A 24,129-nucleotide genomic window follows, 5' to 3' on the forward strand; every position below is an offset into this window, starting at 1 on the left:
ATCAACAGGCGTTTAATACTTTGAAAGATGAACTGTGTAGTTCTCCTATCTTAAAATTTCCTGACTTCGGTAAGGAATTCTTCATTGCAACAGACGCCTCAGACTTAGGAGTGGGAGGGGTATTGCTTCAGCAATATGATAAACAGTTTTTCCCGATAGCTTTCTATTCTCGAAAATTGAGAACTTCCGAAAGTAAATATGCAGTAATAGACAAGGAAGGACTAGCTATTGTTAATTCGCTAGTGCATTTTAAGTTCATAATTTACGGTTATCCCGTTAAGGTTCTTACTGACCATAAACCACTAACAGAGTTCTTTAAAGGCTTCAATCACAGCCCTAAACGAACTCGGTGGCATTTAATCATTCAAGATTTTGGCGCAAGAATCGGGTATTTACCTGGGAAAGCAAATATCATTGCGGATGCATTATCACGCAACCCCGTGTCATCTTGTACGGAGTCTTTAGCTGAATTAATAGATATATCAACATCCATGCCTATTGTAAAAACAATATCTGAACAAGAAGATTTAGGCTGGAGTGCTGAATTGTTACAGACTGAGCAAAGAAAAGATCAGAAAATAGAAACAATTATAAATGCTTTGAAAGGCAATCATAAAGAAAAAGAATATATAAAGTATAAGCAGCAGAATTATGTAATCAAAGATAATATTCTGTGTAGGACTGTGACAAGGAAAACCCGCAATACACCACATGTAACTAACGACCAGGTAGTAGTACCAAACTCACTTGTTTCCACTGTCCTGAATTGGTTGCATTCAAATCCATTACATGGACACCCTGGGTTCTCATTAATGTCACAGAAAGCCAAATCATTGTTTTATTGGCATACAATGCTTACAGATATAAAAAGACACATAGCTAATTGTCGCACATGTCAGGAAAACAAAGGGCATACGAAAACACCTGTTAGCTTAGGAACTTATCCTGTTCCCAATCAACCCTTTGAAAGAATACATTTAGATTTGTTAACAGGATTTTACGAGTCAGACAGAGGGAATAAGCACCTCTTAGTAATTATAGATGCTTTAACTCGATATACAGAACTAATAGCGCTTAAAACTAAAACTGCGATTGAATGCGCTAGGAAGTTTTACGAGTGTTACATTTGTAAACATGGAATTCCACACATGATAATCTCAGACTCGGGTGGTGAATTTAATAATCACTTTCTTACCTCATTGTGTGAATTCCTCAAAATAAAGAAGATCAATACCATGATATATCACCCAGAGTCGAATGGGCTAGTGGAAAGAGCAAATAGGAAGATATTAAATATATTAAGGGTAACACTAGGGGGATCAGACCCCAACTGGGATATTGCAATACCGGCGGCACTGAGTACTCTGAATCATTCATATCATATATCAATTAAAATGTCACCGCATGAAGCATTGTATGGTACCCCAGTTAGAACACCTTTCCATGTATTAACGCCTACAACTAATCTATCAAATCCTTTAAAAGAATGTATAAATGCAAGTATAAGTCGATATGATATCCTTCGAAAGAATTTAGAAGAATCACAAATCATAATGAAAAGGAATCATGATAAAATAGCGAAACCAACTAAAACATATACCGTGGGTGATAACATCTATATTCAAATCAATGTCAGAAAAGGGCTCAACTATAAACTAACACCTAAGTTTGAAGGCCCATTTAACATTTTGGAAATATTAACGGCCAATAGGTTTAGAATTCAAAATGTAGCCCAACCCACGGATGAGAGAATAGTACCATTGTCTCACATAAGAAATTAAAAAGAAGTGAGGAAAAATTTTAATTTCAATTTAAAAGTTTTCTTTTTAATACAGGAGTAATTACATATGTTTTTTCTCGTTACAGGTTTCCAAGATGAATTTTTTGTTGTTGGGAGTGATATTGTTCGCTCAGACATTTTTTTCGTATGGGATGAGTTCTAAGACTAAGAATATATATTTTAAATATGGAAATATAGTTGAAAGACAAGAAGACATTTTTATTACATCAACCAACGTAATTGTCGAAGTGCATATGCAAGCAATTTTTCTTCAAGAGAATGATGTCACTAGCTTAAGAACCGCCATTTCAAGGTTTTCTGCATCATTGGATGAGTTGCATAGGAGACATTTTCATTTGACTACTAAGAGTTTGCTTAGCTCAACATTAAAAATTGCAGAGATGCTATCTGATGACTTAAAGAATAAGACTGGAGAGACAGGATCTTTGGCTTATGACCTTTTGATGTGGACTGTAGGACACGAACAAAAAGAAAGACGGAATCCGTTCATTTATGCTGCATTAAGCATCTTTGGGTCTGTTGCAAGTTTAGGTTTAGGACTTTCCAATCGTCTTAAAATTAGTAATCAAAATAAGAAAATTGAGTTCTTGACTCATAAAGATGAATTGATTATGTCAGAACTAAGGGATCAGTTAGCTTCAATCAATAAAATTATGGATTTGTTAAATGAACATTCAGATAATATCGTTCAAATTATGGAAGTACAGGATTTGTTAGCAACATTAACGTATTATGATTCAAAGATAGATCACATACATAACAGAATTGCACATTTCATTGAGAAATCCAAGGATTATGTAGAAGCTATCACGTTAGCAACTAAAGGTGTATTGTCGCCCCATTTGTTGCCTATACGTTACCTAAAATTAGTTCTGGAGAACACTAGGGATAAACTAGGCTATGTTCCTTTGTTAGACGAACATAGGTTAGAATTTTATTACAGCCTAATTACAGTAAACGTAGATAATAACAAGATTAGGATTACAATTCCCTTTGATTCTTCTGATGCCTGGCAATCTTACAGGATATCACCATTTCCGACTTTCATGACGAATCACTCAAATCCAGTAATATCCAGTTTGACAGGACACGTATTGATTTCCCCAGACAAGGAAACATATACGGTCATTAAAGACTTAAATCAATTAACTCACTGTTCAGACGCAATGGATAGAAAAATATGTACAGCTGACTCATTTGAATTCCGTAAAAACTTGATGGATTCATGCGAGTTAGGTATAGTGCTAGACGGTGCTCTCTCCCATACAAGTGAAAATTGTCTGGATAAGCTTTATCCCTTTGACAATAAAGAATTCAATTGCAGACTAAATAATGGCTCGTGGATACGATACGACAAGGACGGCTTCAATATATCATGCCCTGACGGATCCACATCCCACAACCACATCTTCGTCGCAGCAGATGGCTGTATCGGGACTTCCCCGAATTCCATGGTGACTGGCCTACGGACAATCATCAGAGAACGTGCTTACTTCGCGAATTTCACGTGGACCTCTACAACGCCCGCACTTCCTCTCCCCTATAAAGGAAGTGTGGCGAAACACTTAATGAAACTTACCGAAAAGGACCACCTGTCGCCGACTTACAAAGAGATTCTTCACCCCATAATACTGGCTAGTTTGTGTTTCACGGTGATGATATTTATCGCCGTGAACATCCTTGTTTGGCGTAGGTTACGGCACAGCAAGCAGCTACAAAGGAATGAGTTGCATAGCCCTGACAATACCCCCTATTTAATCCAGTTCAAAGCTGTATGAGTGGCCACCTCATTCGCTAAGGGAGTAATTTGTCGGATTGATGTTTGTATGAAAAGCTGATTAGTACGCTAGTAATATGTAATTAAAGAAATTCTCTACATTTGCATTGTTAAAAATACATTTAAAATAACATTTAAAAAAATAAATAAAATAAAAAAGGATATAAATCATTTTTTCTCTCGGCATCTAATAAAAAATATATAAGCCGGAATGTTAAAAAAGAAAAGAGAAAAAAAAAAAAAAATATATAAGATATATAACAGAATCTATGGGCATCTAATAAAATGTATCAGCCCTATATATAAATATATATATATGTACGAAACCGTGGTACGTGTACGTACCAGGAATTCGTATTTGTGCACTGAATGTTGAGTATCTTGTTTCTGACAAAGGTAACAATTATTCTTTATCAAGTTACCGAATCATTTGTAAGTCAGAATTTGTTTTGTTTTTTGGTACCATGTAATCATTTGCTAGCAATGTACCATATGTATGATCTTGGTTTTATCATGCATTTTTCTTTTTGCTTTGGTGATATCTTTTTTTGTATGCATTATTGTTATTAGTTTTGGTGTGCCTGTTTGGACATTCGTCCTCAGTTGGATATAGCTAGTTTTGGACAATGAATGATACGTATGTCCAGTCACACCTAATAACCATGTTTCGGCTTGTTGTTAAATTTTTGTAAAAAAAAAATTGAGATAGCTGGCCGAGCATATGTAATGATTAGAATAGTAATATTACATGTTTAAAACAAATGACGTAATATGTCATGTTGGTTGGAAGAGCTGGCCGTGAGATTTGCTATGGTCAACTCAAATTGTGTACAGGATGTAAGATGCTGAGTTGTCATTCTTTCTTAGTGTCAACACATTAACTCTTCGTGTGAAAGTTTGTGACGTCACCGGATGCAGGTGTCTTCCGATTCCGTCACTTATCCAAATTAAAGCAAGTGTACGATTTTTGGGATATCAGTAATTTGTTCAGTTCTTGTCTAAACTTCACCAGAATTGGTCATGTGGACCAACACAGCTTCCTCCAGTGATGGAGATGTTTAACTCAGTTGTTTATATACAATAAAACTTAAAAAACCACCAAGATGTGTTCAATAAACCATCTAAATACATCTGAAAACAACTCATACTCAAATGTGTGCTTAAGACAGTAGCACACCAATATATACAGTAACTCAATGTTTATAACCCTCTATCTCCCCTCAAGTTTTTAAACGGCCTTTTAAAATGTCTCTCGTGGAGGTCGGTTTAAAACTGATGTCAAAACATTGGGTGGCAATTAAACGTCCAAATTATAGGTTCATGAACACTAAACTCCTGTTAGCATGTGAAGGAACGGAAACTTGAAAATAAATTATTGTCATGTGTTGATCATGATGACACTATAGCTAGTTTATCTCGAAATCACAGTGCCATGTTGGCGGTCGACAGGTACGACTGGACTTGCGTTGCTCCAAAGTTGGCATGGCAGGAGTTAACTGCGATGGAGAGTTTGTGCTATCATTGGGAGGCGGAATCTCTGCTTGATGATTCGCAGTGTTACCGAGGTCGTTGGGATAGCATTCCGGAGCAGCAACATCAAAATGAATGTTAGGGGTAATACCACTTGGTAACGGCAAAGTGGTCAGTGGAAGAGTACCATGTGTGTCCGGATTTTGGGTTGTCGGAATGGTGTCCTTCGCAATGGTCTCAGACGTTTTAGTGGTCGAAGGATTGGCAATAGGTACAATCTGATTCCGATTATAGTCATCTCTAATTGTACGGACTTCTGGAATACTCCTGACAGGCACGTATTGTCTCAAAAACTTCCGGTTCCTTAGCGTGACCCTACCAGAGCCATCAACTCTGACGACGTATTGGTCGAATTGGCAGACTTCTATGATGACACCAGTTTTGTCCCATTTCAGGGGGTGATTTCCTGTTTGATTTTGGATGCGAACCCGGTCACCTACGGACAGTGGGGGTAGTCTCTTAGTGTGCTCTGATAAGCGCTCTCCCTGTTTAAGGTGTCGATGTCTTAGGGCCTCCTCTCTTGCATCAAAAGTTTCCTTCCACATGTCGTGGGGACGGTACCTGCCGGGCGGGACAGGTATGAAGACTCTGATGGGACGACCAAATACTGTACACATATTGCAGGAGATAACTTGGTATCTCTGTCAGGTGTGTTCCTGTATTGGAGCATCGCACGTTGGAATTCATCAGTGTTGAGATCACCGTTACTGCCCGTGTTGTCCGCTATAAGACGCTTGACAGTTTTGACGCCTATTTCGGCTCTGCAATTACTATGTGGGAAGGCCACAGAGGAAAGGCGGTGATGGACTCCCCAGTCCTTTAAAAACTGCCTAGTTGCCGTCGCTGTAAATTCAGGTCCACCATCAGATGTCCATTCATCCGGAATCCCAAATGTCACAAATGTTCGCCGTAGTGAAGTTATAAGACCCTCTGCACCGTTCGAAGATCGTTCAACTATGGGCCAATTTGAGTATCGATCAACTATAACTAAATATCCAATTCCTCGGTAGTGAAAGTAATCTGCACAAACACATTGGAATGGGTAGTCTGGAGATATAAGGGGTGTAGGCGGAGCACTAGGATTCGAAGGCGCGATGCGATTGCAGTGGTTGCATCCAGCTCGAAGTGCTGTTATAGCGGGTGTTATCCCTGGCCAAAACACAAAATACTCTCGAAGATGTACAGGAAATTCTTGGCGAGACTCTGGTACTCTGCATTCTATAAGGCAGAGCAGTTCATGCATGTTATCGTCACTACTTGTGGCAGTGCGAACTCTGTCCCAGGTGACTGCTCTCACGTTAAGTGAGTCAAGTGAGCATACTGCTGATGCGGTGATACAAGTATCAATATCATTGTCAGTGGAAACAGAATATGCTGATGGCAATTTGTGTGGGGGAACATTTCTCACGGAAGGTACACTGTCAACTGATGCAATGTCATCTTGAAGCGATAGCTTTTCAGATTTTTCAGTTGGTGGCGCGATACTCCATCTGCAGCGAGATGCTTGACCACTGGGATATGAATCATGTGAAATCGATAGTGGAGGGACTTTTCCTTCAAGTTTCTGAGACGTGAATTTGATATGTCCTCCAATGATCTGTCACCAAATATTTTCAACAGGGGTTTATGGTCAACTGCGACCACAAGATCTTCACAGCCAAGAACAAAGTATCTTGCCTTATCAAGAGCATCAACGACTGCCAACGCTTCACCTTCAACTGGTGCATATCGAGACTCAGCTGCATGTGTGAACCTACTTCCGACAAGTGTGATCTTCCAACCAGTGCAACAACAAAAGGGTCGGTTGTCTGGACAGTCGCAATGTTTCTGGAACAGCCAGAATCCAATTCCTGATTTTGACCAATCGGTGGCGAGACAGGTAGGTTTTGTCTTGTCAAAGATTCGCACGCCTTCTTCAATTTCGTTGATAATGGCAGTTTTAGACTCCTCGAAGAGTGCATTAATATTGTCATTCCAGGTGAATAGTGTTCCTGGTTTCAATAACTGTCTGAATGGTAGCATTTTGTCGGTCATGCTGAAAGCATACGATACTTGGTTTACTAAACCAAACCAAGATCTGACATCGGTGATATTTCTTGGGATTGGAAAGTCCATAATTGCACTAAGATATCTTGCACATGGGCAAACTGTGTCTGGGGTTATTTCGAATCCAGCGAATTCAGCTGTGTCTTCTGCGAAACGAAATTTGTCAGGGTTGAGTGTTATGCCGTGTCTTCCACATATGTTGAGCCATTGTACAGCTTGGAAAAAACTCTCCTCTATTGAGTCAGACCAAAGAAGAACATCGTCGACACATTTAGTTTTGTTGGGTATCTCGGCAACTATTTCATCATACCGTCGAGTATATCCGTCACCAGAAGCAATATACCCTTGAGGGGCTGCTTTATAACGATAGCGTCCCCAAGGAGTGATAAACGTAGTTAAGTGAGGGTCAGATTCCTGAATCGGTACACTGTGGTATCCGTTCCAGGCATCAAAGACGGTTTTCTTTTTTCCTTGTGGTACTGACCTTGCTTGGTGAAATGGAGAAGGCGTATGATGCGTTTCTCTTTTAGCGTGCACATTGAGAGGCTGAAAATCAACTGTTCGTCGAGGTGTGCCATTTTTCTTAGCACATATGTAATAGTTAAAATAGTTAATATTACATGTTTAAAACACATGACGTAATATGTCATGTTGGATGAAGGTGCTAGCCGTGGGACTTGCTTTAATCATTCAAATCATAAACAGGACGTACAATGCAGCCTCGACAATGTGACATTTTTCTTAACTGTCAACAACATGCCTCAGCGTGTGAAAGTTTGTGACGTCACCGGATGCAGGTGTCTTCCGAGATTGTGACGAAACTTATATAAACTAAGCATACGATATCTGTGATATCGATAAATTAGTCAGTTCATATCTATACTTCACCAGAATTGGTCATCTGACCAACCCAGCTCCCTCCAGTGATGGAGATGTTTAACTCTTGTTTTTAGAGAATAAATACTTTTTAAAGCTAATACGATGTATTCTGTTATCCAGTTATACACATCTGAAACAACACATACTCAATGTGTGCTTATAAAAGTAGCACACTAATACATACAACCATCCGATGGCACCAAGTTACTGGTTCTCCGATTGGGACAGGTTCAAGGACACCAAGGCGGACGTCCTGGTCAAGTCCAGCTTTAACTTCCTCTTGCCAGTGTAACGGCACTGGCACTGGTGTGTGACGAGCAACAGGATCAGCATTCGGATCGATCATCAACTTCATTGGGGGTCCATCCATTAGTGGTAATGGTTGGTGGTCACATACGTTGAATGTACTTGATTCGTAGTACTCCAAGAGGTAGTCCTTTAGTTTAGACCGGTTGGACTCGGTTGCACTGAACGGTAATTCTGTAGGCGGCGGAGGTGGTAGTTGACGTTTTGGGCAGTCACATTGATTGGCTAGTCCACTAACGCTTCCTACTTCATTGTTGGTGGCATCCGGAGTTTCCGATTGTGTGTCATAGATTTCACCAATAGTCGGAAAACTATCCGATATCATGCCAAGGGCGATGCAGGCTTCCCTACTGATGAAGAGCTTATCAGAGTTTTCGGTGACATATGTCATTTGTCTAGTCTCAACAAGGTTCCCCTGCTCATCTGTTCCTGAGATACAAAGGATTGTGGAACCGAGGGTTTTAATGCCTCTGTTATTTGCAGCGTGCATTTTCATAGTTACAGGAATGAGGTCACTTTGCTTGAGGCCAAGTTTGTGGATGACCTTGATACCTGCGAGACAGCTTTGGCATCCAGTGTCTGCCATTGCAGATATACGAACAGCATGTGTACCAGCTTGAAGGTGGAAACCAAAGGCTTCGTAATCCTCAGGTGATGTTCTGATTGTCAGATTTATGAAAGGTTGAGATTTGGAAGGTCTCTTTATCCAAGTATCAGATAAGTTGTCATACAGATGGTGGTCCAAAGCCAATGTCTTGTCAGTGTGTCGTTTAGAGATTGATGATACGCTACACAAGGTGTTGAACATCGCATTCTCGTAGTCATTGGCATTGTGAGCACTGGGTTTCACTTTTGGTTTGCCCATACTACGGCAAACACTCTCGAAGTGATTTTCTCGGTTGCAGTGTTCGCATCTATGACCGTAAGCAAGACATTCTGATTTTCTTGCACGTGCAGGAGTGTTTTTACCATGTCCTTTCTTGCCACATGCCACAGTATGAGCAGACTTCGTTTTTATCTTTGACAGCGGTTTGTTTTGCCTTTCTGTATGAACTACTGGCTGCTGCTTGGACCTCATGAGAGTCTAATAGTCGGGAGGCAGATCGTTTACCAGATTCTTTAGCTTCGACAAACTGTGCAAATTCTTCTAATGACATGTCCTGATTCTTATCACCAAGTAGATCTAATTGTATTTCAGGGTCACATATGCCGCGTGCTAATACGTCTCTAACTATTGTGTCAGTATAATTTACATCAACGTTGCATCCTGGACATTTTATCAGGAATTTGCAAACACTAGCCTGTCCTATAAGTCGTGCACAGAAACGTCGTACAGGCTCATCACGGTCTTGACGCATGTTGTGTAAAGTCACTCGAGCTACCATGGTGTTTTCCTCTCGAACTGCCAGTTTTTTTATTGCTCCCATCACTTTTACTTTAGTCTTGTTAGTAAGACTGCCACCAGCTGATCGTGTTAAGTCTTTTCGAAGTTGTTCTTCGCAGCATTCTAGAAGCTGTACCACTCGATCACGGCCCTCAATTTTTGTTGCGTCTACATAGTCAGACCATCGTGATTGAAAATATGCCCAATCTTCACTAGTTCCCGCTGTCGATATTGTGGGTCTTTTAACTCTTTCTACTTTGGCAGCTTGTTCAGGAGCATGTGTGGTGCAGTGAGCAGTTATGAGTGCAGCTACGATGGCGGCCTCAAGGTCGTCCGTGACGTAATCACAGCCTGGTATTGGACATCCTACAGCTGGCATTTTGATTAGTTCTTAGGATTTAGTCATTCACAATATCTGTTATCCTGAATCCATCTCTGGCCATGGTCATAAATAAGAGCTTGGTCCATTTATTCAAATGTCTTTATTATTGAACAATGACCACGGTCAATCTGAAATGAACATAAAACATATTTAGAATAAATGATGAACAATGTATATAACTCAAATGAACACAAAACATATTAAGAATAAATGATGAACAATGTATATACAGTAACTCAATGTTTATAACCCTCTACTCTTGTAGCAAGTTCTTGCTATCTCCTGCATCAAAGCACAGCCATCATTCCACCAAGGAACTACAGGATGTTGAGGTATACCTGATGTTTGAGGTATGGAGAGCATGGCCCCACACAACAATATGCTCACTAAATACTCATATGCTTGTACTGAACTCTGGAATTCATTTTTCTTTCGATAAATTTCTGTGGATTTATCAAACAATCCCCAGTCAGCCAGGGCCCTCACATGGGGGAGGGGGCAAATGCCCTGGGGCGGCCCTTTTTTAGAGGAGGCAAAAATAGCCTGGACTTGCCGCCCCACAAGATTGAAATAATAATAATTAGCGGGTAAAGGATGAAAGCTTTGAAATTTGTTACCGCAAATTAGGATTTTTGCAATTAAGCTATTAAAACCAACACCAATTAAAAAATTTCTCCGATTTTTTTTTTCTTTTGCAATAGAATTAATCATCCTGACAATGAAAATCATCCACTTAAAAATGTTTGCTTTTAAATATCTTCGTTTTCTTTTACATTTTCTTTTACATTTCCTGCGCCCCAAAGAATTATTTGGCAAAAACGAAGTACTTGATGCAGTGTGCAAAGGCATGGAGCAAAAACATGATGAAGACCTGAAAGCATCAGAACTATGCCAAGAGATACAAGATGTAAAGTTCTCGGTAAGGAACAGAAACATAGAATCAGCCACAGAACTCCTTAGTTTTATTATGGAATATGGTGAAGGATTCGCTAACCTCCAAGTGGCACTTAGGTTCTTATTAACTGTAGGGGTATCAGTTGCTTCATGTGAAAGATCCTTTAGCAAATTAAAGCTCATTAAGACATACCTGAGAAATACGATGGGCCAGGAGAGACTTTCAAATTTGGCACTCCTCAGCATTGAGTCTGAAACACTGATGGCAATGAATTTTAAAAATGTAATTCATGAATTTATCATAAGCAAAGCAAGAAAATTAATATGCTAAATGTTAAAAAAAAAACTGTAGCGTGAGCTAGTGTGTGTGTGTATAATATATATATATATATATATATATATATATATATATATATATATATATATATATATATATATATATATATATATATATATATATATATATATATATATATATATATATGTACACATTCCATTTTTCCGTGGAATATTTTTGCCGCAGACCAGTCTCGCCGCATATATACATATTTCGCATAAAGCAAAATTGTTGCATAGGTTCTTTCAACTAATTTGAGTGTTAATATATGATGGTAATTATAAGGTGGAAGTCAAAATTTCTTTAAAATATTTGTAATTTTTTTATCCTCTGTTTGATTAAGAAAATTGCAATTCCTTTTCTTCCAAATACTAAAATTTTTCATGATGCATCACAGCTATCAGCTAATAAAAACTGTTCTTCGATACTATCAGTTACATGATAAGTTTTAAAGCCATCGGGTATTAGAAGTTCTAAATTGCTCGGATTTCCTTGGAAATCGGCAATTTTTTTCCGCTTCCTATGCAGAATTTTCTTTAGCGATCGGGTGATAGGTATCACTCCTTGACAAGCTTCAGGCAAATTTACAAGGCACTCGTTAATTACTTGAGAAGTTTCAGCAGCTCGCACTTTTATCTTTGTTATAACTATGTCTCTGTCAACTTCAGATGCCGAGGCTGCATACGTGTGTCCATTAATTTGTTTTACCACTTCACGATTTCTAACGTGTATTGCAGAGCTTTCTTTTCTCACAAAATGTTCTTATCTTATCAACAGTGTGACGAAGCAGGGAGAAGAGTGTGAACTCAAAGGCAGATTGGAAACGACTGAGTTATATATTAAGGAACACTCTTCTTTATATACAAAACCTCAAGGCAACAGGACATAACATGCTCGAGAGACAGACAATGTTCAGAGCAAAACAGCAGACATGAATTTGCATGTTCGTTTGAGTGCGAGGGAAGAGCGAAGATACAAGCATATTATATACAAAAGGAATTATGTACAATTGTGTGACACATGGTTGGTACAACAGCATAACCATCAAACAGTTATATATAGACGTCATGTGAATACTTTTCTCTTCCTCTTGTAGACAATATCGAAGACTGTATTTCTATGGGCTATGGGATTTTTCTATTTAGATGTTGCTCCTTGGAAAGTCAAGATGGAGCTGTAAATTACTTTATAACTTCAGAATACTAAACCAGAAAAAAATGTAAATAACTTAAAACTACCGAAATACCAGACCAGTCACGCCGCATATATAGGCCTACTGTACATATATTGCAAAAACTAGAATTGTTGCATGAGTTGTTTCAAATAATTTGGTATTTATAACAATAGAAGTAGAATTGTATTTCATGGTACTTCGGTATTTTGAAGTTATTTACACACTCACACACAATTTGAGAAACTGAGAAAATGTATTGGTATTTATAATTATATATATATATATATATATATATATATATATATATATATATATATATATATATATATATATATATATATATAGATAGATAGATAGATAGATAGATAGATAGATAGATAGATAGATATAGATGTATATATATATATATATATATATATATATATATATATATATATATATATATATATATATATATATATATATATATATACATAATTATAAATACCAATAGGCCTACATTTTCTCAGTTTCTCAAATTAGTTGAAAGAACCTATGCAGCAATTCCACTTTTTGCAAAATATGTATATATGCGGCGAGACAGATTTGCGGCAAAAATAGTCCACGGTAAAATGGAATGTGGCGAGATGGCCAGGGCAAAATGGCCATGGTGAAATGACCATGGCTAAATGTCTTAGACCCATATATATATATATATATATATATATATATATATATATATATATATATATATATATATATATATATATATATATGTGTGTGTGTGTGTGTGTGTGTGTGTGTGGAAATTCTTTCCACGCTTTATTTTAGTCAACCCCGTTATTCCATTTTTTATTTTTTTGTTATTTTCTGGGTTTTACGCATTTTTTTTTCTTTTGTAACCTTCATTATTATACCCTTAAATATTCATTGCTGCTAACATGTCCATCATTCCCCTGTAATGCTTTACCTTTCATCACCTCATTCCTCTGTAGATGATTTTATCTCATTTCCTGAGCTCACAGTACATTGTTTGACGATGCAACCGACCGTCGACAATTTTTAAGAAAAACCAGCACTTGGTTGCGTTCTGTTCCAAATGCTCTTGAAGCTTTGGATGTTTAACCACAATTGGTTTGTATTTAAGTAACTCTTTAATTTACGTAACTCATTGATCTTAGCTTATTATTATTTACATCTCAGTACCTATTTATAAGTCTGTTTAGCTAGGATTATTTTCTGTGTTATTGAACATCACTAAACGCCACTTAATTTTTTTGTATGTATATTAATTTTTATAAACCAGACAGTAGGATTTATTTATAATTACTTTCCCCTGGAGTTTCAAGAATGATCCTTGTATTCATAAAAAGCACCCTTCAGCGAAACACATACTCATGAAAATTTGAAGAAGAAGAAGGACTCGACCTGCTTGAACCTTCTTGAACCTGCACTGCGCCGGGAGGAAGAAGCGTGTGAGCGGCCGACTTAAAAACCAGGAAGCGTGGAAGACGGACGTAGATATAGCCTCTTCATCCGAGTCGTCGTTGTGGTATAGGCGTCGGTTCGACTACCTGTTGGTCAACCATTCACTAACCAACAGTATGCCTTATTTTGTGCCATTATTCAAACGATAGGACTAAGAAGACAAAAACACGACTGTGCAGAACTGAAGATGCACCGTGTTGTTAACAGTTTTCAAGATGCTTCCACTTCAATCAACCCTCAAGAGCGTGAGTACAAATTAGCGGTGCTCAACCTTGGCCAAGGAATTGCCCCCCCCCCCTTTTTTTTTTTTTGTGTGTGTTTTTCTAGCCTTTATTTGACGATGTGCACATTTAGCTAGGAAGTCATGTTCAAACTGTCTGGTTTAATCATTCGTGGCTGTCCATTAACATAAGTTGTGTTCCCGTTCCCCTCTATCAAGTTTGAAATTTTATTGGCCGAGAGGAATGTGTTCAAAGTAGTGAGTAGAACTTTTGGTATTATTTCAGTCACCATTTTTACTTTCATTGGTTGATTAGTTATTTGATTATTGATTTACGATTTAATTGATTTGACCATTTTCTTAGCATTTTTCATTTTTCATATGCCATGCGGTCTTTATTCAAATTTCAATTAGGTAGTTTTGCTGTTTTTTTCCTGTGTCAGTTAGGTGAAAATTCCTGTTGTACTTTATGGAAATAAACGCCATGTTTAGGTTAAAATTATTAACTGTTTTTAACTTACCTTTACATTTTGAAAAGACTAAATGAGTTATCACATGAGGTGAGATGACTTAAGGGTAAGTTTATATTTACATCAATCTAAAGCTATCGGTGTCAATCCTTTATTGTAATGTTCTACGGTATTACCTCCCGATGGTCCTTAGGACGTTTTGACTTTTACAGTACTGCTCCCCCTAGCTCTTTGTGGATTGGTCGTTAACGTAACTGATTCAGTCCATCCACACTTGATTGGGATTTACTATTCTGCGGCCTGGAGTAGCGTCTGAACATCAAGGTGATATCGGTGCCGACAGTCCCGGTATAGAATAATCTTTGGACTTAAACGTGTGTAGGGAAAGCAAACCGTCTTCGTTGCGGTTCTCTAGTTTGTCAAGTGTGAGAGTGTTGGCGCTCTATCCTTCAGGCTCGGGTCCGGAAATCAGAAACGGGGAGGCCTTTCCCGGAATTATTTCCCACAATATATACATATATATATATATATATATATATATATATATATATATATATATATATATATATATATATATATATATATATATATATACTGTATGTGTATAGATATGTAGTATATTCCATTTTCTACCAAACAAATGAAAAGTATATATGTATTTATTTCTTTCTAAGTACTACGGGCCAACCAAGGGAAAGGCCCGTGCCAACAACAAGTGTTGGCTTTAATACCCCAACAACAACATTTCTAATTCTGATATGTAAATGAATCTTGTGAATGTTTGATAATGAAATTTATTATGTTATGGTTGAATGTTTCTGTGCTGCTGATGGAATTTTGTTTTGGAATCAATTTATTTTCTTTTACTTCAAAGTCTTCATTGCTGTTAATGTGTATTTATGAAGCAAAAATGGTGAAATGACCATGGCTAAATGTCTTGGACCCATATATATATATATATATATATATATATATATATATATATATATATATATATATATATATATATATATATATATATATATATATATATATATTGTCACCCATCTGCCAGATTGGCATCTTAATTTTGTATATAGTTCTAATTTTCATTTGTTGTGGAAATGTACAGTTCATTCCTGTACCTGTTTTTAAGATCCTTGGCTGTATCTTTAGTTATCCCGTTTTCAGAGTGCTTTCTGTTTTCCCTGCCTTCTTAAAGTTTTCTTCGGACCACTTATTTCATGCATAGTTAGTCTCGCCTGGTCCTCTACTGTGATAAGTGTCCTATTGGAGTAGCTGTCTTCTTATTCTTCAGTTTTTGTAATGTATTAATGTTCTTTTATTCAAGTCTTGAGTGAATCTTAGTGGAATTGGTAACGTGATTTATATTTAAAATTTAGTATATTAAGGTTTATTGATTTTGTTATTTGTGCGTTGCAGGATTGTTAGTGTTTTCTTGTTTATTTCGGTGAGAAAGGGATTAACGTAATTATGTGACCTATGGAACTTATTATTCTCTGAACCTCGGCCATAAAGCCGTCACATAAATTGGGGGCCTAATCCGGATATATCTCATTTACCGTATTGAGGATTCATTCAGTTAAGACAATTGTCGCCGCAAATAGTGTTCAATATTTTTAGTTTCACTCGAGATTTATTGTAAACATTCTGAATACCTGTTATTAGGGTTAATGATATATATGTGCGCGCTGTGAAACCATTTTCGTATTATTGGTTATAGACGGTTTGCTCTTTTGGGTTATGTTAACGAAGTAGTATTTTTCATTTTCGCCCTCACCGAGTCGACAACTCCTCGAGACTCACGAGAGCTATCCGGAAGCTCTTATCCATATTTTGTCCTTATATAATTACAACTACAACTTGTGCAGTAATTTCCCCTGGGTTGGACAATACCAGGATCGCGTAGTTTAGACGATAGGTGAGGAATCGTTTAAACCTTTATTTACTTTATTTTTTCTCTGCGCCGACGTTCAAGTTTGTAAGTTGTCATTCAAGTTGTTTGGAGTAAATAACGCTTGTTTAGGACCAACGGGTTATTTCCTTAGTTCCTCCATATCAGCTTGAATCGGGAATGTAAAAATTTTCACTCCCTCGTGTTCTTTATTACCTTTTGCTTTCGAATCGGGACTGTCCCTTTTCCCTAAAAACCCTAAAATAGTCTTATTACTTGTAATGCTTGTTGTTTAATTTTGTCAGGAAACTATAAAATCGCTAACATGATAATTTTGTATTGTGGTTTGTAATGCAATTACTTGAATGGCAGCAGGAACGTGTTAGTCTATTATAATTGTAAAACAGGAATTCAATTGTTCACTAAAGGAAGTTTTCTTTAAACTGTAACCATGGCTCAATTTAACGTTCAGAAGTTTGCTGCGGATCCCTCTGCTGAGTTAGCTAGTATCCCAAATGCTAAGAAACTAGAGCTTCTCGAGTTAGCTAGTCATTTGTCAATTGCAACTAGGAGTAGTATGCGGAAGAATGAAATTCGCAACTTGATTCTTGAGCATTATATGCGTGTGGGTAAACTAGGCAATGAAGCTAGACAGTATATAACTCTTGAACCAGCAGTACTAGCCCACGAGCAGCAGTTAGAATATGAGCGCATTTCCCTTGAATACGAGAAACTTGCGGCACAGAAATTAGAATCGGAGAGACAATTTGCTTTGTTGGAGAAACAAGCCGAAGGGAAAAGGTTAGAATCTGAGAGATTAGCGGAAGCTCAAATGTTAGAATCAGAGAGACAGTTTGTTTTGTTGGAGAAACAAGCCGAAGAGAAAAGGTTAGAATCTGAAAGATTAGCGTTAGCTCAAAGGTTAGAGTCAGATAGACAAATGTCGAAACTTAAATTAGAATTCGAGATAGAGAAAGCTAAACTTCAGTTAGCTTTAGAAAGAGAGAAAGAAAATGGACTATGAATCTTCGTTAGCACTTAAATTTGAACAGGAAAAAGCAAAGCTTTCTAGAGAGAATAAGGAACATGAAATTTCGGTTTTGGAAGCTCAGGAGAAACCCTTTGATTTAGCAAAAAACATTAAGTTGGTTCCCACATTCATAGATTATGACCCTGAAGATTATTTTAAGACTTTTGAAGAGAATGCCTTACATTTGGATTGGCCATGCGATCAGTGGGTTTGGCTATTAAGGCCGAAATTAACTGGGAAAACTGCAAAAGTTTGTAGACATCTCGAAAATACTACATATTACCAGAATGTTAAACAAGCAATCTTGGATGCGTTTTCAATCTCTGTCGAGGGATATCGTCAGACCTTTCGTAACAAAACTATGTAGAATTTGCTTCAGAAAAATTAAGGGAGTTTAGGAAATGGGTAAAATCTGCTGCAGTAAATACTTTCACTGAATTAGAGAATTTGATTGTACTTGAAGAGTTTAAATGAAAGCTTCCTTGGAACATTATGATGTATTTAGAGGATAGGGAAGAAAAAGATTTGTTAAAAGCAGCTTCTCTAGCAGACACTTACTCTTTAGTACATAAATTTGGCAACAGTAAGAGAACCGACCAGAATGTAAAACCATTTCCAGCTAAAAACTCTGAAACTCTGACTGATATGGCAAAATCGTCTAATGTTCGTTGTAGTTATTGTAAGAAAGACGGTCGCACAATTAAAAACTGTCCAGATCCTAAATGTAAAACTTCCTTACCTTTTCGGAACCCATTTAACCCTTTTCTTAACTTTAAAGGTAAAACGGATGGTCAGATTAAGCCTGACTCCCATATCCATTCTGAAAAGCCTGTAAATCTATTTGATGATTTTACTTTTGATGGAACTGTAGCTTTGAACTCTGATGGGGATAAATATAAAATCAGGATACTTCGTGACACAGGTGCTTCGCAAAGTTTACTATTGAGAAATGCTCTCCCTAATATTGAAACTAACGTAACTAATGAACATGTTCTCGTGAAAGACCTTTCACAAATATCTAAAATTCCCCTTGCTAATGTTCATCTTGATTGTCCTATAAAGAAGGGTAATGTGCTGGTAGGCATAAGAGATATTGAATTTCCAGTAAAAGTGTAACTTTATTATTGGCTAATGACCTTGCAGGACGTTTGGTAGTTCCCAACGTCATTGTAATGGAAAAACCTGTAGGTGATAACATTGAACCTGATCCCGATTGCTCTGTAAATCCTTCTTGCATTGTCACTCGTAGCCAGAAATCTAGTTCGGATGAATCTAAAGGCACTTCTGTAAATTTTGAAGCACGAAATGTTATGAGTAGAGATAACCTATTAAAGCTCAGAAGCACGATAACACTTTAAGTAAGCTTCATAACCAAGCAGTTTCTAGAAGTGAGATTAGCAAATCCCCATGTTTTTACTTTGAATCTGATTTGTTGATGAGGTTTTACCGTTCCCCTAAGAGATCTAGTGAAGACACATGGAGCGAAAAGCGACAAATTGTGCTGCCTCTTTCTGTTAGGAATTCTGTAATGGAAATAGCTCATGATGCCTATGGAGGACATTTAGGAATTCATAAGACCTATTGTAAGATTTTGAATTGTTTTTTTTTGGCCTAATATGAAAAAGGATGTAGCAGAATTTGTTCGTACTTGTCTTGTATGTCAGATATCAGGAAAACCTAACCAGGTAATACCCAAGGCACCTTTACAACCGATCTTAGTCCCTGATGAACCTTTTAGTAAGATAATTATAGATAACGTTGGTCCTTTACCAAAAACCAAGAAAGGTAATCAATACTTGCTCACTTTAATATGTCCTACGACCCAATATCCTATTGCCATCCCTCTTCGTAACATTTCTGCTAAGAACATTGCTAATTCTTTACTGAAAGTTTTCACGAATTTCGGTATCCCAAAGGAAATACAAAGTGATAGAGGTTCAAATTTCACCAGTGACCTTTTTGCCCAGGTACTTCAAGAACTAAATATCAAACAACTTTGTCTGCTGCCTATCATCCAGAGTCTCAGGGTGCCCTCGAGCGATGTCACCAAACTTTCAAGAGTATGCTTAGGAAATTTTGTGTTGAAAGCCAACTTGCGTGGGATGAGGGCATTGATTTTCTTCTGTTTGCTATCAGGGAAGTTCCCCATGAGTCCCTTGGTTTTTCACCCTACGAGATGTTGTTTGGGAGGTCAGTTAGAGGACCTCTTTCAGTAATTAAAGAGGAATGGTTGAACACCCCTTCTGAGTCTAGCCAAACCATTCAACCTTATATGAATAAACTTAAAAGCACATTAATGCAGGTTAGGAAAATTGCTGGGGAGAAATTAAGGGGTCAACAGATCTTAATGAAGAGAAACTATGATAAAGCTTGTAAAGTCGGGAAATTTAAACCTAATGACCTTGTGTTAGCCTACCTTCCTGTCCCTGGTTCCCCTCTTAAAGCTAAGTTTTGTGGGCCCTATCCCATCATAAAAAATTTTAACAATAATACCTACCTTATCAGAACTCCAGATCGTAGAAAACCCACTCAGATCATTCATGTTAATTTACTCAAGGCTTATCACTCTAGGGAAACTGGAAATGGTTCCAGTGAGACGGTTGTTAATCTTAATTTTAAGGTAGAGACACCAGGAGAGGACAATTCATTGGAAGACCTTATTGCTTCCTCCATGCCACAAACCAATACTGAGGTTCTAAATGACCTGGATCTATTCCTGAACCACCTCTCTCCTTGGCAGTCGCAAGACTTAAAGAATGTAATCTCTAGCCATTCAACTCTCTTTAATGATTTTCCCAGGAAAAGTGATTTTCTGCTACATGACATCGAGCTGGTTCCTGGTACAGCACCCATTCGTCAGCAGTCCTATCGTGTGGGTCCTGAGAAGAAGAGCAAAATGAAGGAGGAAGTCGAATATCTTCTCTGGCATGGTCTAGCAAGACGGAGTAAATCACCATGGGCTTCACCTTGCATCCTAGTTCCAAAAGAGGACGGTAGCTACAGATTTTGTACAGACTATAGAAAGATTAAAGATTCCTACCCTTTGCCACTCATTGATGATTTAATAGATTCAGTAGGACAAGCAAAGTTTGTTACGAAAATAGACCTCTATTATCAGGTAGGATTAACTGATAAAGCTAAGTTAATATCTGCTTTCATTACACCCTTTGGACTCTTTCAGTACGAGGTCATGCCTTTTGGCCTTACCAACGCCCCATCTACCTTTCAGTGCCTTGTAATCTTCATCATCCAAGATTTGGAAGGTGTTTGTTGTTACCTTGATGATATAGTAGTGACTGGACAGACTTGGGAAGAACATGGGAATAGGCTCAAGTGTTTGTTCCGTAGGTTAGAAGAGGCTGGATTAACCATAAATCTTTAAAAATCTGTCTTTTGTAAAGCTACTGTTACCTACTTGGGCCACATTGTTGGGGATGGTAATGTTCGACCAAAAACTGCCAATGTAGAAGCTGTTCTAGAGTACCCTGTTTCTACCACCAGAAAGTCCTTACAAAGATTCTTAGGGTTAGCTTCATACTACAGGAGATTCTGCAAGAACTTCTCTTCAGTTGCTGCCCCTTTAACATCCCTAACCAGTCCCAAAGTTAAATTCAGTTGGACTGAAGAATGTCAATCCTCTTTCGAAGCCTTAAAGCTGTTTCTGATAAACAACCCTATTCTTATATCCCCCGATTCTAAAAAGCCTTTTATCCTTCAAATAGATGCTAGCGATGCAGGGGCTGGAGGGGTGCTACTCCAAGAGTCAGATGGTATACTTCACCCAGTCAGCTACACCTCCACTAAGTTCAAGCATCACCAAAAGTCCTACAGCACCATTGAGAAGGAAGCACTTAGTTTGGTACTCGCCCTGCAAAAATATGAATGCTACTTACTAGGTGCTGCTGAGGTACTAGTCTTCACCGACCACAACCCCTTGACCTTCCTCGACAAGATGAAGTCCCACAACCAACGTCTACTACGCTGGTCCATCTATCTGCAGAAGTTCCCTCTGCAGATCCGCTATATCAGAGGAACCGAGAACATCATGGCAGATGCCTTATCGCGACTGCCTCCTTAACATGATACCTCCTTCATCAGTGTACAGTATCGTCCGTCTTCACCTCATTGGCCTCTTTTTCTACGAGCCACTCTGTTGGGCTCGTCTTCTAAGGGGGAGGTGTCACCCATCTGCCAAATTGGCATCTTAATTTTGTATATAGTTCTAATTTTCATTTGTTGTGGAAATGTACAGTTCATTCCTGTACCTGTTTTTAATTTCATTGGCTGTATCTTTACTTATCCCATTTTCAGAGTGCTTTCTGTTTTCCCCGCCCTCTTTAAGTTTTCTTCGTACCACTTATTTCATGCATAGTTAGTCTCGCCTGGTCCTCTACTGTGATAAGTGTCCTATTGGAGTAGCTGTCTTCTTATTCTTCAGTTTTTGTAATGTATTAATGTTCTTTTATTCAAGTCTTGAGTGAATCTTAGTGGAATTGGTAACGTGATTTATATTTAAAATTTAGTATATTAAGGTTTATTGATTTTATTTGTGCGGTGCAGGATTGTTTGAGTGTTTTCTTGTTTATTTCGGTGAGAAAGGGATTAACGTAATTATGTAAATTGTTTCATTATTAAAGTGTTAAATTTTGTTCTGTTTTGAAATTAAACCTTTCATTACTTATTTTATGTGACCTATGGAACTTATTATTCTCTGAACCTCGGCCATAAAATGTCACAATATATATATATATATATATATATATATATATATATATATATATATATATATATATATATATGGATGCATGTATGTATATATATATATATATACATATATATATATATATATATATATATATATATATATATATATATATATATATATATATATATATATATATATATGTATATATATATGTATATATATATATATATGTATATATATGTATATATATATATATATATATATATATATATATATATATATATATGTATATATATATATATATGTATATATATATATATGTATATATATATATATATATATATATATATATATATATTATATATATATATATATATATATGTGTGTGTGTGTGTGTGTGTGTGTGTGTGTGTGTGTAGATATGTAGTATATTCCATTTTCTACCAAATAATGAAAAGTATATATATATTTCTTCCTAATTCTGATATGTAAATAAATCTTGTGAATGTTTGATAATGAAATTTATTATGTTAGGGTTGAATGTTTCTGTAATGCTGATGGAATTTTGCTTTGAAATCAATTTATTTTCTTTTACTTCAAAGTCTTCATTGCTGTTAATGTGTATTTATGAAGTAAAAATTAAGAACTGTTTACTTTGTTATTTTGTAAGTCACTTAATATGAAATACTTTTTCACCAGTGTAATTAATCTGTTATTATATATGTTGATATCCTGTAACTAGGCCTTACAGTATAGTTAGGTTTCTAAATTATATACAGGGCCATGGACAGCAAATTAATTTGAAAAGGGGGTGGAATTGGAACTAGTGGGTTGGGGCTGAATGTAGGGGGTGGGGGGGTTCCGTCACTAGGAACTTAGCCCTGGGGCGGCAGTTAGGCATGTGAGGGCCCTGCAGTCAGCTTCCCCTACCTTCCATTTGAGTAAACATGGAGATGGTATGTTTTTTACATACTTCAGGTGAATGGGCCAATGATCACTGCCATGATCATTTTGGTCTACTGCCCATTGGTAATCTAACCTCAAAGATGAAGAGCAAATAGTGAGGTCTATGGCTGAATCAGAAATGTGGTAAACATCATGTCTTGTAGGGGAACCATCGTTCATTAGAGTGATATCATTCATGTCAAGCAGTTATTCTACTATCAAACCCCATCGATCACAACGTTGTTCTCCCCATAGGGTGTGTTTGGCATTAAAGTCCCCCATCAATATGAAGGGTTGAGGAAGTTGGTTTATTAAGAACTGCAAGTCATTTAATTCTAGCTGATGAGGATTACCATGTGCATCCTGGGGTCTATTTTTCTAATGTTGGATCAAGGTAAAGTGAACAAATAGTGATATCATTTGTCAGTAAAGATTTGAACTGCACAAGCCTGCAACACAAGATTCAGGTGAACAACTGTGATTAAGAGACTTGCAAATTATTGTCTGTGCCTCCCGGAGCACGAGCACCTATTATGGGTGGAGACCTATAAAATGAAAAATTGTAACCTAAATTCGGAGTGAGTAAGCTCTCCCAATTTAGTCTCCTGTATACAGATCGCAAATGTATTATGTTCTTTAAACAGAACCCGAACTTCCTCTCTATTTGAATTAAACCCATGGATGTTCCATTGGATGAGAGACTATTTGGATTTTTAATAAAAAAATTTTGTTCAAATTTGGGAATCTGAGACCTAGAAAGAGATAGCTTGCCAGCCACACTTTCAGTACTTATTGATCTAGATAGTGCAAACGATGTTTTTTTATGCTGGCCCTTCAGTTGCCCTTTCAGTTTTATTTTTAGTTCTATCCTGATCCTGAGAACGTGAG

The 24,129-nt window shown here is 37.2% G+C and overlaps 1 pseudogene; it reads right to left on the reverse strand.

Annotated features, from left to right (window-relative positions):
• LOC137635776 (uncharacterized) overlaps positions 1–24,129 on the reverse strand; it is a 127,678-nt pseudogene that overhangs the window by 64,111 nt on the left and 39,438 nt on the right.

The sequence above is a fragment of the Palaemon carinicauda genome, unplaced genomic scaffold (genome assembly GCF_036898095.1).
Source record: "Palaemon carinicauda isolate YSFRI2023 unplaced genomic scaffold, ASM3689809v2 scaffold172, whole genome shotgun sequence".
NCBI classification, from domain to species: Eukaryota; Metazoa; Arthropoda; class Malacostraca; order Decapoda; family Palaemonidae; genus Palaemon; species Palaemon carinicauda.